Source organism: Cetorhinus maximus, chromosome 21, assembly GCF_964194155.1.
Source record: "Cetorhinus maximus chromosome 21, sCetMax3.hap1.1, whole genome shotgun sequence".
NCBI classification, from domain to species: Eukaryota; Metazoa; Chordata; class Chondrichthyes; order Lamniformes; family Cetorhinidae; genus Cetorhinus; species Cetorhinus maximus.
The window spans coordinates 40,716,288-40,729,854 of NC_135899.1; the positions used below are offsets into that span (position 1 = coordinate 40,716,288).

Below are 13,567 nucleotides of genomic sequence, written 5' to 3' on the forward strand. Positions count from 1 at the left end.
GACTATTAGTTGTTTTTGACTACTTTTACTGCCCACCCATCCCTGCCACTCACCCTGATGTACATATTTGGTGGTCCCATTACCCATCAAAGATTTTCCCATTTGGCTTACTTGAGGTGTACTGTGACCATAGCAGGGATATACTTTAAGCTCTTCAGTATTTTTCGGTGTTGCCTGGGTAACTAATACATTACTCCAAAGTCCAATTGTCCAGAGTGGCTTCATTCTTCCATCCTAATTGATCCTGCAAGAGAAACATAATGACTCTGTGAGGCTTCCCATCACAGGTTGAGTGATTCATTTTCAAGCATTTTCTTCTTGGCTAGTCAACTGTATGGGTGAGGGCGTGGTGCTAGGAGCTGCTGTTTTCCACACAGGAATACCCATAGGTGGTGTATTCCTTGGTGGTCATCCCAGAGGGATGGTGAGATAGAAAGCGCTTTGGCCTTGCAATGTCTTTTACTCCTCCTGACATCATTATCATCCCAGACACAAGGCATCGCCCACCCATTCACAAGAACTTCCAATAGTACCCTCCATTTTGTTCTGTTTCAACTGAATATTCTTCTGGTACAATTTTGCGTTGATGAATGTGGAACCATTTTACCTTCTTTTCCATCTGCACAGCTTACACCTAGAGGGCTGTGGTGTAGGGCCCCCATACAGTGGTTCAAACATACCCAGCTAGGCATAGCTCCTCACCATTACTTGGTCTCACATATCTCACCTTAAATTTTCAGAGGTTCCAACCTCAGTTTGTTGTCGCTATGCCTCTTTCCCATCTGGCCCGCGGCTGCTAAATGCCACTGCTGCAAGTGTTTGTGCAATTCCTTAACAAACCTGTCTTTTTCACACACGCCCCCACATCCCACCGCCTCCCCCCCCCCCCCTCCCCCCCCCCCCCCCCCCCACCCCCCCCACCCCATCCCCCCCACCCCATCCACCCTCCGTTCCCTCATCCTGGGCACCACCAAATGTGTAGTAGTTTTCGTTGGTTGACTGGTGACCAGCTCATGTGGGGAATATCCTGTAGCCTTTGATTCTGTGACTCTAATATTCATTTGGATTAGGGGTGGGGCTCATCCCATTTTTTTTTGATGGGCCTCCCCTTGCTCCTTCCACAATCATTCCTTTAATGTCCTGTTCATTCTTTCCACAATCCCAGAGGATTGAGGATGATGGGCCATGTGCCATTTCCCTTTGATTCCAAACAATCTTCACATTTTTTGCATGGTTTGCCCCATGAAGTGGGGCCCCTGAACTGATTCCATTATGGCTGCTAATCCCCATCTTGAGAACACCTCCGTGACTAAGGTTCTTGCTGAAAATAAAGCTGTTGCAGCTTTACGAGGAAAGGCTTCTACCCATTTTGTAAAATTGTGTACCAGTACTAGGCAGTACTTGTTACTTCTTAATAGTGAGGAGGGGTCCTATAAAGTCTATATGAGTATTCCGCCAGAGTCCCTCCACCCGACCTGTGTGCCTATTGATACCTTTCCTCAATGTGGATCAGGATTATTCATAACACACACAAGACAGTTCTTAACTGGGCAATAAATGCTGGCCTAGCCAGCGAAGCTCACATCCCATGAATGAATAAAAAACAATGCCCCTCCATGTCCTTCTGTAATGTGGGCCACCAGGCTGAACCCTCTATCCTCTCAACTGTCATGTTGATCCTAGGGTGTCCAGACCCTGGTTCTCTTTGGGCTAGTTGGATAAATTCCTTTTGGCATCTCATAGGAACTATCTATTTATCCCCTTTCCACAGTATGTACTCCTTTACCGTTATATCACCTGCTCCTTCAATAGGAAACCTAGAATTCTGCAGTTTATTTTGTATTTCTGTTTTGAGTGTTACATCCCCATGTTGGCAGTTTCTAGGTCAAGAGAGAGTGGCTCTGCTTCTGCTGCCACATGCGTGTGTGTCTGTACAATTCCTGATTCACAAGTGTTCCATGGGTCTCCTTCCCTTGCCCCATCTTTAGTGAGTTCATCTGCCTTTTTGTTACCTTCCCACAGGACTTTAAACTAGAAAGTGGAGGGGGGAGAGGGAAGGGTAAAACTCCAAGAAGTATGAATAATGGGAAACAAAGCAGCAGGTTAGCACGTGGAGTGGTGGATTCAACTTCATGGAAAATTATGAAAAAACTGAAAAGAAAGGAGAGCCCAGGAGAGGCTATTATAATCCCCAGAACACAAAATAGGACAGAGTGTTTGGAAAGGGCTAGGAATCTAACTTCAAGCACATCAGATAAAGGGACGACAATGAGAAAGGGGATGGGAAATACAGGACTGAAGGTGTTGTATCTGAATGCATGCAGTATACGAAGAAAGGTAAATGAGCTTGTGGTGCAGATTGAAATTGGCAGATATGATGTGGTGGGCATCACGGAGACATGGCTGCAAGGGGATCAGGACTGGGAGCTAAATATCCAAGGATATATATCCTATCGAAAAGATAGGCAGGTTGGCAGTGGGAGTGGAGTTGCTTTGTTAGTAAGAAATGAAATTAAATCGATAACTAGAAATGACGTAGGGTCAGATGATGTAGAATCTGTGTGGGTAGAGTTGAGGAACCGCAAAGGTAAAAAAACCATAATGGGAGTTATGTACAGGCCTCCGAACAGTAGTCAGGATGTGGGGCACAAGATACACCAGGAGCTAGAAAAGGCGTGTAAGAAAGGCAAGGTTACAGTGATCATGGGGGATTTCAACATGCAGGTAGACTGGGAAAATCAGGTTGGTAGTGGAACCCAAGAAAAGGAATTTATAGAATGTCTACGAGATGGCTTTTTTGGAGCAGCTTGTGGTGGAGCCCACTAGGGAACAGGCAATTCTTGATTTAGTGATGTGTAATGAGGCAGATTTGATAAGGGAGCTTACGGTGAAGGAACCTTTAGGAGGAAGTGACCATAATTTGATAGAATTGATGCAATTTGAGAGGAAAAAGCTGGAATCAGATGTAACGGTATTACAGTTGAATAAAGGCAACTACAGAGGCATGAGGGAGAAGCTGGCCAGAATTGACTGGGAGATGAGCCTAGCAGGAAAGACAGTGGAACAGCAATGGCAGGAGTTTCTGGGAGTAATTTGGGAGACACAGCAAAAATTCATCCCTAGGAAGAAGAAACATACTAAAGGGAGGACGAGGCAACCATGGCTGACAAAGGAAGTCAGGGACAGCATAAAAGCTAAAGAGAAAGCATACAATGCGGCGAAGAACAGCGGGAAACCAGGGGATTGGGAAGCCTACAAAGACCAACAGAGGACAACTAAAAAAGAAATAAGGAGGGAGAAGATTAAATATGAGGGTAAACTAGCCAGTAATATAAAAGAAGATTGCAAGAGTTTTTTTAGATATATAAAGGGTAAGAGAGAGGCAAAAGTGGACATTGGGCCGCTGGAAAATGACGCTGGAGAAGTAGTAGTGGGGAACAAAGAAATGGCGGAGGAACTGAATAGGTACTTTGCGTCAGTCTTCACGGTGGAAGACATGAATAACATCCCTAAAGTTCAAGAAAGTCGGGGGTCAGAGGTGAGTATGGTGGCCATTACCAAGAAGAAGGTGCTAGGAAAACTGAAGGGTCTGAAGGTGGATAAATCACCTGGGCCAGATGGATTACACCCCAGAGTTCTGAAAGAGATAGCTGAAGAGATAGTGGAGGCGTTAGTGGTGATCTTTCAGGAATCAGTGGAATCAGGGAGGGTCCCAGAGGATTGGAAAATCGCTAATGTAACCCCCCTGTTTAAGAAGGGAGTGAGGCAAAAGACAGGAAATTACAGGCCAATTAGCCTGACCTCGGTCGTTGGTTAGATTTTAGAGTCCATTATAAAGGATGAGATTTCAGAATACTTGGAAGTGCATGGTAAAATAGGGCAAAGTCAGCATGGTTTCATCAAGGGGAGGTCATGCTTGACAAATCTGTTAGAATTCTTTGAGGAGATAACGAGTAGGTTAGACAAAGGAGAGCCAATGGATGTTATCTACTTGGACTTCCAGAAGGCCTTTGACAAGGTGCCGCACAGGAGGCTGCTCAGTAAGATAAGAGCCCATGGTGTTAGAGGCAAGGTACCAGCATGGATAGAAGATTGGCTGTCTGGCAGGAGGCAGAGAGTAGGGATAAGGGGGTCCTTCTCAGGATGGCGGCCGGTGACTAGTGGAGTTCCACAGGAGTCAGTGTTGGAACCACAACTTTTCACTTTATACATTAATGATCTAGATGAAGGAACTGAGGGCATCCTGGCTAAGTTTGCAGATGATACAAAGATAGGTGGAGGGACAGGTAGTATTGAGGAGGCAGGGAGGCTGCAGAAGTATTTGGACAGGTTAGGAGAATGGGCAAAGAAGTGGCAGATGGAATATAACGTGGGGAAATGTGAGTTCATGCACTTTGGTAGGAAGAATAGAGGCATAGACTATTTTCTAAATGGGGAGAGAATTCAGAAATCTCGAGTGCAAAGGGACTTGGGAGTCCTAGTTCAGGATTCTCTTAAGGTTAACTTGCAGGTTGAGTCGGTAGTTAGGAAGGCAAATGCAATGTTGGCATTTATTTCAAGAGGACTAGAATATAAAAGCAGGGATGTGCTGCTGAGGCTTTATAAGGCTCTGGTCAGACCACATTTAGAATATTGTGAGCAATTTTGGGCCCTGTATCTCAGGGAGGATGTGCTGGCCCTGGAGAGGGTCCAGAGGAGGTTCACGAGAATGATCCCAGGAATGAAAGGCTTAACATATGAGGAACGTTTGAGGACTCTGGGTCTATCCTCGATGGAGTTTAGAAGGATGAGGGGGTATCTGATTGAAACTTACAGAATACTGAAAGGCCTGGATAGAGTGGACGTGGGGAAGATGTTTCCATTAGTAGGAGAGACTAGGACCCCAGGGCACTGCCTCAGAGTAAAGGGAAGACCTTTTAGAACAGAGATGGGAAGAAACTTCTTTAGCCAGAGAGTGGTGAATCTATGGAATTCATTGCCACAGAAGGCTGTGGAGGCCAGGTCATTGAGTGTATTTAAGACCGAGATAGATAGATTCTTGATTGGTAGGGGGATCAAAGGTTACGGGGAGAAGGCGGGAGAATGGGGTTGATATCAGCCATGAATGAATGGTGGAGCAGACTCGATGGGCCGAATGGCCTAATTTCTGCTCCTATGTCTTATGATATGGGATTCACTTTTAGCGTTTGCTCTGACCTTGCGGCTGTAGTACCCTTGATTAGTCTCTTCAGCTACTCATAGTATAGTTTACAACAGGAGCGCTATCCTCAGAGGCTTACAATCTGCCCAGGTAAATCCCCGCCTGGTCCAGATGGCCAGCTACTCAGTGTGGGAATTACAGGTGAAAAATGCAATCTGAACATTGGTGCCTGGCCCTGGAAACTCTAAGAAGTACGCAACTACATCTGCTATTTCAGTCTGCTCAGCGGCCAGTTGGGTGAACTCACAGGAAAAGCCACGGTTCCCAGGACTCCCTGTTCCAGCAAGGAATTTAGCAGCCCCTCAACATCCTGGTCTGCTTCGCAGCTATATTGATACTGTTTTTGTGGTTCACTCACGGGCTCTCTCTCTCTATTTGCATTTCTACTCCTTCCATTCCCCCACAGATACGTTTATGCTCAGCATGAGCTTCCGTCCGTGCCTCCCTTACTGACCCAAAATGATCCGGTACCTGTTGTGACTCAGTATGGCTCAGTCATACTTCCCATATTGCCGGGAATAACTACCACATCTTCCGTTTCTCCCGCTGCCTGCAGAAGTCCGCAATGGTCTGAATGCCGCGTGAATCTGCCCCTGAACCCCTTGTCCCAGAGCCCCGGCATTGGACAGCTCCCCACTCTCAGCTTCCCCTGTCAGCCCTTCAAGCTCTCTGCTTTCTTGCTTGACCATGATGATCAATGGGGATCCTTCACATGGATGACTGTCCGGGAGGTTCCCGTATCTGCCAACACTGTCAAGTCTATCCCGCTAATACTGAGGGCAACACACGGTCTGCCCCAATGGGAGCACAGGTACTGGGCGTGGGTGCGGCTCTGTCAGATTGTGAATCCTCCCTTTTGGAGGCTCACTCATCTCTCTCTCCCTCTCCCATATTCATGGGCCCTCTTTCTGCTCTAGTTTCCCTCATTATTTCGGAAAAGACATATTTCACTTCAGCTTTTAGCTCACCCCATGTTATCCCCACTGACTGATTCTTTCCTCTGACTCCCAATTCATCAGGTCCTTCTATGGGGCTTTAGAATCATAGGCAACATGCCCTGCCTTACCGTAGTTATAACAACCCTTCTCCTTTTCTTTCTTTACCCCTGTATTAGTATCCTTGGGTTTTGCCCCTTCATGCCTCCATGTTGGTGGTCCCTTTACCTGTGGGCATCCTCCAGGTTGATAAGAATGGACCCTTCCTGACTCTCCCCTATTTTCTGTTCTGGTGGATGTTAGTTGCTTTCCTTCACACCTGTTGTTCTATAGTGCTGTATTCCTCAACATCACACCACTCTTCCATCCTTTCCCTAAATCCTGTTCATCGCCCTGATAGCAAATACCTTATCCACCAGAATTTGGCTGTAAACCCATTCTCAATGTTCTTTATTGAGTACAAATACAATAGACAATATTTCCAGACAGTGTACGGGTATGCTCCGTATCACCTGCCTGGTCAGTCTCCCGTCAGTGAAGTGGGTTCTCCAGCAAATTTCCTCTTCCTGCACCCGTCTGCAGATCAGCTGTTTTCTTGCTTCTTCCTCTCTTCTCCTGTTTTTGGCTTAAAGCTGTGATGATTTTAGACCCTTCCTTGCTGCAGGGTTCCTTTCTTCATGTAGCAGGACTTCCAGTGACCACAGTGATCAGATCAGTTGGTGGGTGACTTCGTGCATTGTGGCCACAGTTCACTGTGATCTCATTAGTTCCTTACTTCTTGGCCACAATTTACTGTGATCTAATTAATTCAGCACCTTATGCCCTCGCCTTTGTTGATTGTTTTGGTTTTTTAAAATTCATTCACGGGATGTGGGCTTTGCTGGCTAGGCCAGCATTTATTGCCCATCCCTAATTGCCCCTTGAGAAGGTGGTGGTGAGCTGCCTTCTTGAACCGCTGCAGTCCATGTGGTGTAGGTATATCCACAGTGCTGTTAGGGAGAGAGTTCCAGGATTTTGACCCAGCGACCGTGAAGGAATGATGAAATATTTCCAAGTCAGAATGGTGAATGACTTGGAGGGGAACTTCCAGGTGGTGGTGTTCCCATGTGTCTGCTGCCCTTGTCCTTCTAGATGGTAATGGTCGCGGGTTGGGAAGGAGCTGTTGACGGAGCCTTGCTGAATTCCCGCTGTGCATCTTGTAGATGGTGCACACAACTGCTACTGTGTGTCGGTGGTGGAGGGAGTGAATGTTTGTGGATGGGGTGACAATCAAGCGGACTGCTTTGTCCTGAACAGTGTCCAGCTTCTTGAGTGTTGTGGGAGCTGCACTCATCCAGGCAAGCGGGGAGTATTCTATCACGCTCCTGACTTGTGCCTTGTAGATGGTGGACAGGCTTTGGGGAATCAGGAGGTGAGTTACTCGCTGCAGGATTCCTAGCCTCTGATCTCTTGTAGCCACAGTATTTATATGGCTAGTCCAGTTCATATTCTGGTCAATGGTAACCCCCAGGATGTTGATTTTGGGGGATTCAGTGATGGTAATGCCATTGAACATCAAGGGGCGATGGTTAGATTCTCTCTTGTTGGAGATGGTCATTGCCTGACACTTGTGTGACACGAATGTTACTTGCCACCTGTCAGCCCAAACCTGGATATTGTCCAGTTCTTGCTGCATTTGAACATGGACTGCTTCAATATCTGAGGAGTTGCGAATGGTGCTGAACATTGTGCAATCATCAGTGAACATCCCCACTTCTGACCTTATGATTCAAGGAAGGTTATTGATGAAGCAGCTGAAGATGGTTGGGCCGAGGACACTACCCTGAGGATCTCCTACAGTGATGTCCTGGAGCTGAGATGACTGACCTCCAACAACCACAACCATTTTCCATTGTGCTGGGTATGACTCAAACCAGTGGAGAGCTTTCCCTCTGATTCCCATTGACTCCAGTTTTGCTAGGGCTTCTTGAAGCCACACTTGGTCAAATGCAACCTTGATGCCAAGGGCAGTCACTCTCATCTCACCTCGGGAGTTCAGCTCTTTTGTCCGTGTTTGAACCAAGGCTGTAATGAGGTCAGGAGCTCAGTGCCACTAGCTGAACCCAAACTGAGCGTCAGTGAGTAGGTTATTGCTGAGCAAGTGCTGCTTGATAGCACTGTTGATGACCCCTTCCATTACTTTATTGATGATCGGGAGTCGACTGATGGGGCGGAAATTGGCCAGGTTGGATTTATCCTGCTTTTTTGTGTACAGGATATACCTGGGCAATTTTCCACATAACTGGGTAGATGTCAATGTTGTAGCTATACTGAAACAGCTTGACTAGGGGCGCAGCAAGTTCTGGAGCACAAGCCTTCAGTATTATTGCTGGGATATTTAACTTATGTAGAGAGGTTGGATAGACTTGGGTTGTTTTCATTGGAGCAGAGAAGACTCAGGGGTGACCTGATCGAGGTGTACAAGATTATGAGGGGCGTGGACAGGGTGGATAGGGAGCAGCTGTTCCCCTTCGTTGAAGGGTCAGCCACAAGGGGACATAAATTCAAGGTGAGGGGTAGGAGATTTAGGGGGGATGTGAGGAAAAACTTTTTTACCTAGAGGGTGGTGACGGTTTGGAATGCACTGCCTGGGAGGGTGGTGGAGGCGGGTTGCCTCACATCCTTTAAAAAGTACCTGGATGAGCACTTGGCACGTCATAACATTCAAGGCTATGGGCCAAGTGCTGGTAAACGGGATTAGGTAGGTAGGTCAGGTGTTTCTCACATGTCGGTGCAGACTCGATGGGCCGAAGGGCCTCTTCTGCACTGTGTGATTCTGTGATATTGTCAGGGCCCATAGACTTTGCAGTACCCAGTGCTTCAGCCGTTGCTTGATATCACGTGGATGAAGACTGGCATCTGTGATTCTGGGGACCTCCGGAGGAGGCCGAGATGGATCATCCACTCGGCACTTCCGGCTGAAGATTGTAGCAAATGCTTCAGCCTTATCTTTTGCACTGATGCACGGGGCCCCTCCATTGTTGAGGATGGGGATATTGTGGAGTCTCCTCCTCCAGTGAGTTGTTTAATTGTCCACCACCATTCACGACTGGATATGGCAGGACTGCAGAGCTTCGATCTGATCTGTTAGCTCTGGGATTGCTTAGCTCTGTCTATCACTTGCTGCTTATGCTGTTTGACACGCAAGTAGTCCTGTGTTATAACTTCACCAGGTTGACAGCAAATTTTTAGGTATGCCTGGTGCTGCTCCTAGCATGCCCTCCTGCACTCCTCATTGAACCAGTGTTGATCCCCCTGGCTTGATGTTAATGGTAGATTGGGGGGTACGCTGGGCCATGAGGTTACAGATTGTGGTTGAGTAAAATTCTGCTGCTGATGATGGCCCACAGCACCTCATGGATGCCTAGTCTTCAGATGAAGAACAAAGAACAAAGAGAAGTGCAGCACAGGAACAGGCCCTTCGGCCCTCCAAGCCTACGCTGATCATATTGCCTGTCAAACTAAAATATTTTGCACTTCTGGGGTCTGTATCCCTCTATTTCCATCCTATTCATGTATTTGTCAAGCTGTCTCTTAAACACCACTATTGTACCTGTTTCCACCAGCTCCTCTGGCAGCGAATTCCAGACACTCACTACCCTCTGCATAAAAAACTTGCCCCGCACATCTCCTCTATAGTTTTCTCCTCTCACCTTAAATCTATGTCCCCTAGTAATTGACTCTTCCACCCTGGGAAAAAGCTTCTGACTATCTACTCTGTACATGCCATTCATAATTTTGTAAACTTCTATCAAGTCGCCCCTCAATCTCCATCGCTCTAGTGAGGACAATCCGACTTTCTCCAACCTCTCCTCATAGCCACTAACCTCCAGACCAGGCAGCATCCTGGTAAACCTCCTCTGCACCCTCTCCAACACCTCCATATCCTTTTGGTAATGTGGCAACCAGAATTGCATGCAATATCCCAAGTGTGGCATAACCAATGTTCTATACAGCTGCAGCAGGACTTCCCAGCTTTTATACTCAATACCCCTGCCGATGAAGGTAAGCATGTCATATGTCTTCCTGACTACCTTATCCATCTGCGTTGCCACTTTCAGTGTCCTGTGGACCTGTACACCCAGATCCCTCTGCCCGTTGATGCACTTAAGTGTTCTGCCATTTACTGTATAATTCCTACCTGTATTAGACCTTCCAAAATGCATTACCTCGCATTTGTCCGGATTAAACTCCATCTGCCATTTCTCCGCCCAAGTCTCCAACCAATCTATATCCCATTGTATCCTTTGACAATCCTCTTCACTATCTGAAACTCCTCCAACCTTAGTGTCGTCTGCAACCTTACTAATTAGCCCAGTTACATTTTCCTCCAAATCATTTACGTATACTACAAACAGCAAGGGTCCCAGCACTGATCCCTGCAGAACACCACTAGTCACAGCTCTCCATTCAGAAAAGTGCCCTTCCACTGCTACCCTCTGTCTCCTAAGACCAAGCCAATTCTGTATCCATCTTGCCAGCTCACCTCTGATCCCGTGCGATTTTACCTTCTGTACCAGTCTGCCATGAGGGACCTTGTCAAAGGCCTTACTGAAATCCATGTAGATTTCATCCACTGCCCTTCCATCATCAATCATCTTTGTCACTTCCTCGAAAAACTCGATCAAGTTAGTGAGACATGACCTCCCCTTCACAAAACCATGCTGCCGCACACTAATACGCCCATTTGGTTCCAAATGGTAGTAAATCCTGTCACGAAGAATCTTCTCCAATAATTTCCCTACCACTGACGTAAGGCTCACCGACCTGTAATTTCCTGGATTATCCCTGCTACTCTTCTTAAACAATGGAACAACATTGGCCATTCTCCAGTCCTCTGGAACCTCACCCGTAGCCAGTGAGGATACAAAGATTTCTGTCAAGGCCCCAGCAATCTCCTCCCTTGCCTCCCTCAGTACTCTAGGGTAGATCCCAACTGGCCCTGGGGACTTATCCACCTTAATACTCTTCAAGACGCCTAACACCTCCTCTTTTTTGATCTCAACATGATCCAGGCTATCTACACACTCTTCCCTAGACAAATCGACCGCTAAGACCTTCTCTTTGGTGAATACTGATGAGAAGTACTCATTTAGTATCTCTCCCATTTCTTCTGGCTCCACACACAGATTCCCACCTCTGTCCCTGAGTGGGCCTACCCTTTCCCTGGCTACCCTCTTGCTTTTTACATATGTATAAAAGGCCTTGGGATTTTCCTTAATCCTGGTTGCCAGTGACTTTTCATGACCCCTTTTAGCCCACCTGACTCCTTGCTTAAGTTTCTTCCTACTTTCTTTATATTCTCCATGGGCTTCATGTGTTCCCAGCCTTCTAGCCCTTACGAATGCTTCCATTTTCATTTTGACTAATCTCACAATATCCTTCATTATCCAAGGTTCCTGAAACTTGCCATACTCATCCTTCATCCTAGCAGGAACATGCCGGTCCTGAATTCTTATCAACTGACGTTTGAAAGCCCCCGACATGTCAGTTGTTGATTTGCCCTCAAACATCCACCTCCAGTCTAGATTCCTCAGTTCCTGCTAGATCTGTTCGAAATCTATCCCATTTAGTATGGTGGTAGTGCCACACAACATGATGGAGGATATCTTCAATGTGAAGGCAGGATTTCGTCTCCACAATGACTGTGCGGTGGTCACTCCTACCGATACTGTCATGGACAGATGCATCTGTGGCAGGCAAGTTGGTGAGGATGAGGTCAAGTATGTTTTTCCCTCTTGTTGGTTCCCTCACCAATTACCACAGACCCAGTCTAGCAGTTATGTCCTTTAGGACTCAGCCAGCTCGGTCAATAGTGGTGCTTCGGAGCTACTCTTGTTGATGGACATTGAAGTCCCCCACCCAGAGTACATTCTACACCCTTGCCACATTCAGTGCTTCCTCCAAGTGATGCTCAACATGGAGGAGCGCTGATTCATCATCTGAGGGAGGGCGGTACGTGATAATCAGCAAGAGATTTCCTTCGACCTGATGATATGGGACCTCATGGGGTTGGGAGACGATGTTGAGGACTCCCAGGGCAACTCCCTCCTGACTGTATACCACTGTGCTGGGTCCTCTGCTGGGCCCGTCCTGCCAGTGGGATAGGACATACCCAGGATAGTGATGGTGGCGTCTGGGGCATTATCTGTAAGGTATGATTCCGTGTGGATGACTATTTCAGGCTGTTGCTTGACTAGTCTGTGACACAGCTCTCCCAATTTTGACACTAGCCGCCAGATGTTAGTAAGGAGGATTTTGCAGGGTCAACAGGGCTGAGATTGCCGTTCTGATACCTAGGTCGATGCCAGGTGGTCCATCCGGTTTCTTCCTTTTTTGTGACTTTGTAGCGGTTTGTTACAACTGAGTGGCTTGCTAGGTCATTTCAGAGGGCATTTAAGAGTCAACCACATTGCTGTGGGTCTGGAGTCACAAGTAGGCCAGACCAGGTAAGGATGGCAGATTTCCTTCCTTAAAGGACATTAGTGAATCAGATGAGTTTTTACAACAATTGACAATGGTTCCATGGTCTTCAATAGACTTTAATTCTGGATTTTTATTGAATTCAAATTCCACCATGTGCTGTGTGCTCTGGTTTACTAGTTCAGCAACAATACCACTACACCATTGCCTTCCCAGATTATGATAGGGCACAGGAATTGGTGAAACAGTACAAATATTAATGTTTAATAATGCTAAATCACTCAGCAAAGCCCACTTGTTCCAAGGTCAAATTTCCTCTGCAGTTTGTTGAGGCCCAGCTAAATTGCCCCAGGTCAATGGCCTCCTACAACTCAAGACCAATTGTAAAGTGCGTCTGGTTATGGACCAGCATCTGAATGGGATATCTAAGGGTGTGCACAACTGATTGGTGCTTTGGTCTTTGTGTTATGTGAATACCTTAAAATTGTTTTCACTATTTCAAATCCAAACTCCAAAATGAGACAGTACCGTATTCTGCTGTTGATAGGTTAAACTTGTATTTGCAGTCACTTGAAATATGTACCATTAGGTTAAACCTTACCTACAATGTATCTCATCCCTGCAGGGAATATCAAGCCCATGAGACGTTACAGCATCTCCATCCACCCTCTGCTTTGGAAGGGAGTTGCACTTCCACTTTTTACAGAAGCATATTCCAAGCAAGGAGGTAAGTGATCCACTAACTTCCCACTCATCCATTTCTCCATCACGCACACTTCAACTCTTTGATCTGTGTATCACTGAATTGCTTCAATTAATGGCCAGCCAGCCTGAAGCAAGCATTGAAATGCTAAGCACTGCCGGGATGGTGGTGGGAGGAGGGCGGGTGCTGACATAAGCACGGGCGCAGGCGAGCGTGGAATGAAAGCTTCCTGAAGGCAGAGAGCTGCCTCAGGGTACTGAAGACTTG

The 13,567-nt window shown here is 46.8% G+C and overlaps 1 long non-coding RNA gene across 1 annotated transcript in view; it reads left to right on the plus strand.

Moving 5' to 3' along the window:
• Positions 1 to 13,220: 13,220 nt before the first annotated feature.
• Positions 13,221 to 13,567, plus strand: part of LOC144695853 (uncharacterized) — a 36,999-nt gene continuing 36,652 nt past the window's right edge. Inside the window, exon 1 of the long non-coding RNA XR_013580022.1 lies at positions 13,221 to 13,324. This is a non-coding gene — a long non-coding RNA (uncharacterized LOC144695853). The remainder of the gene's footprint in view (positions 13,325 to 13,567) is intronic.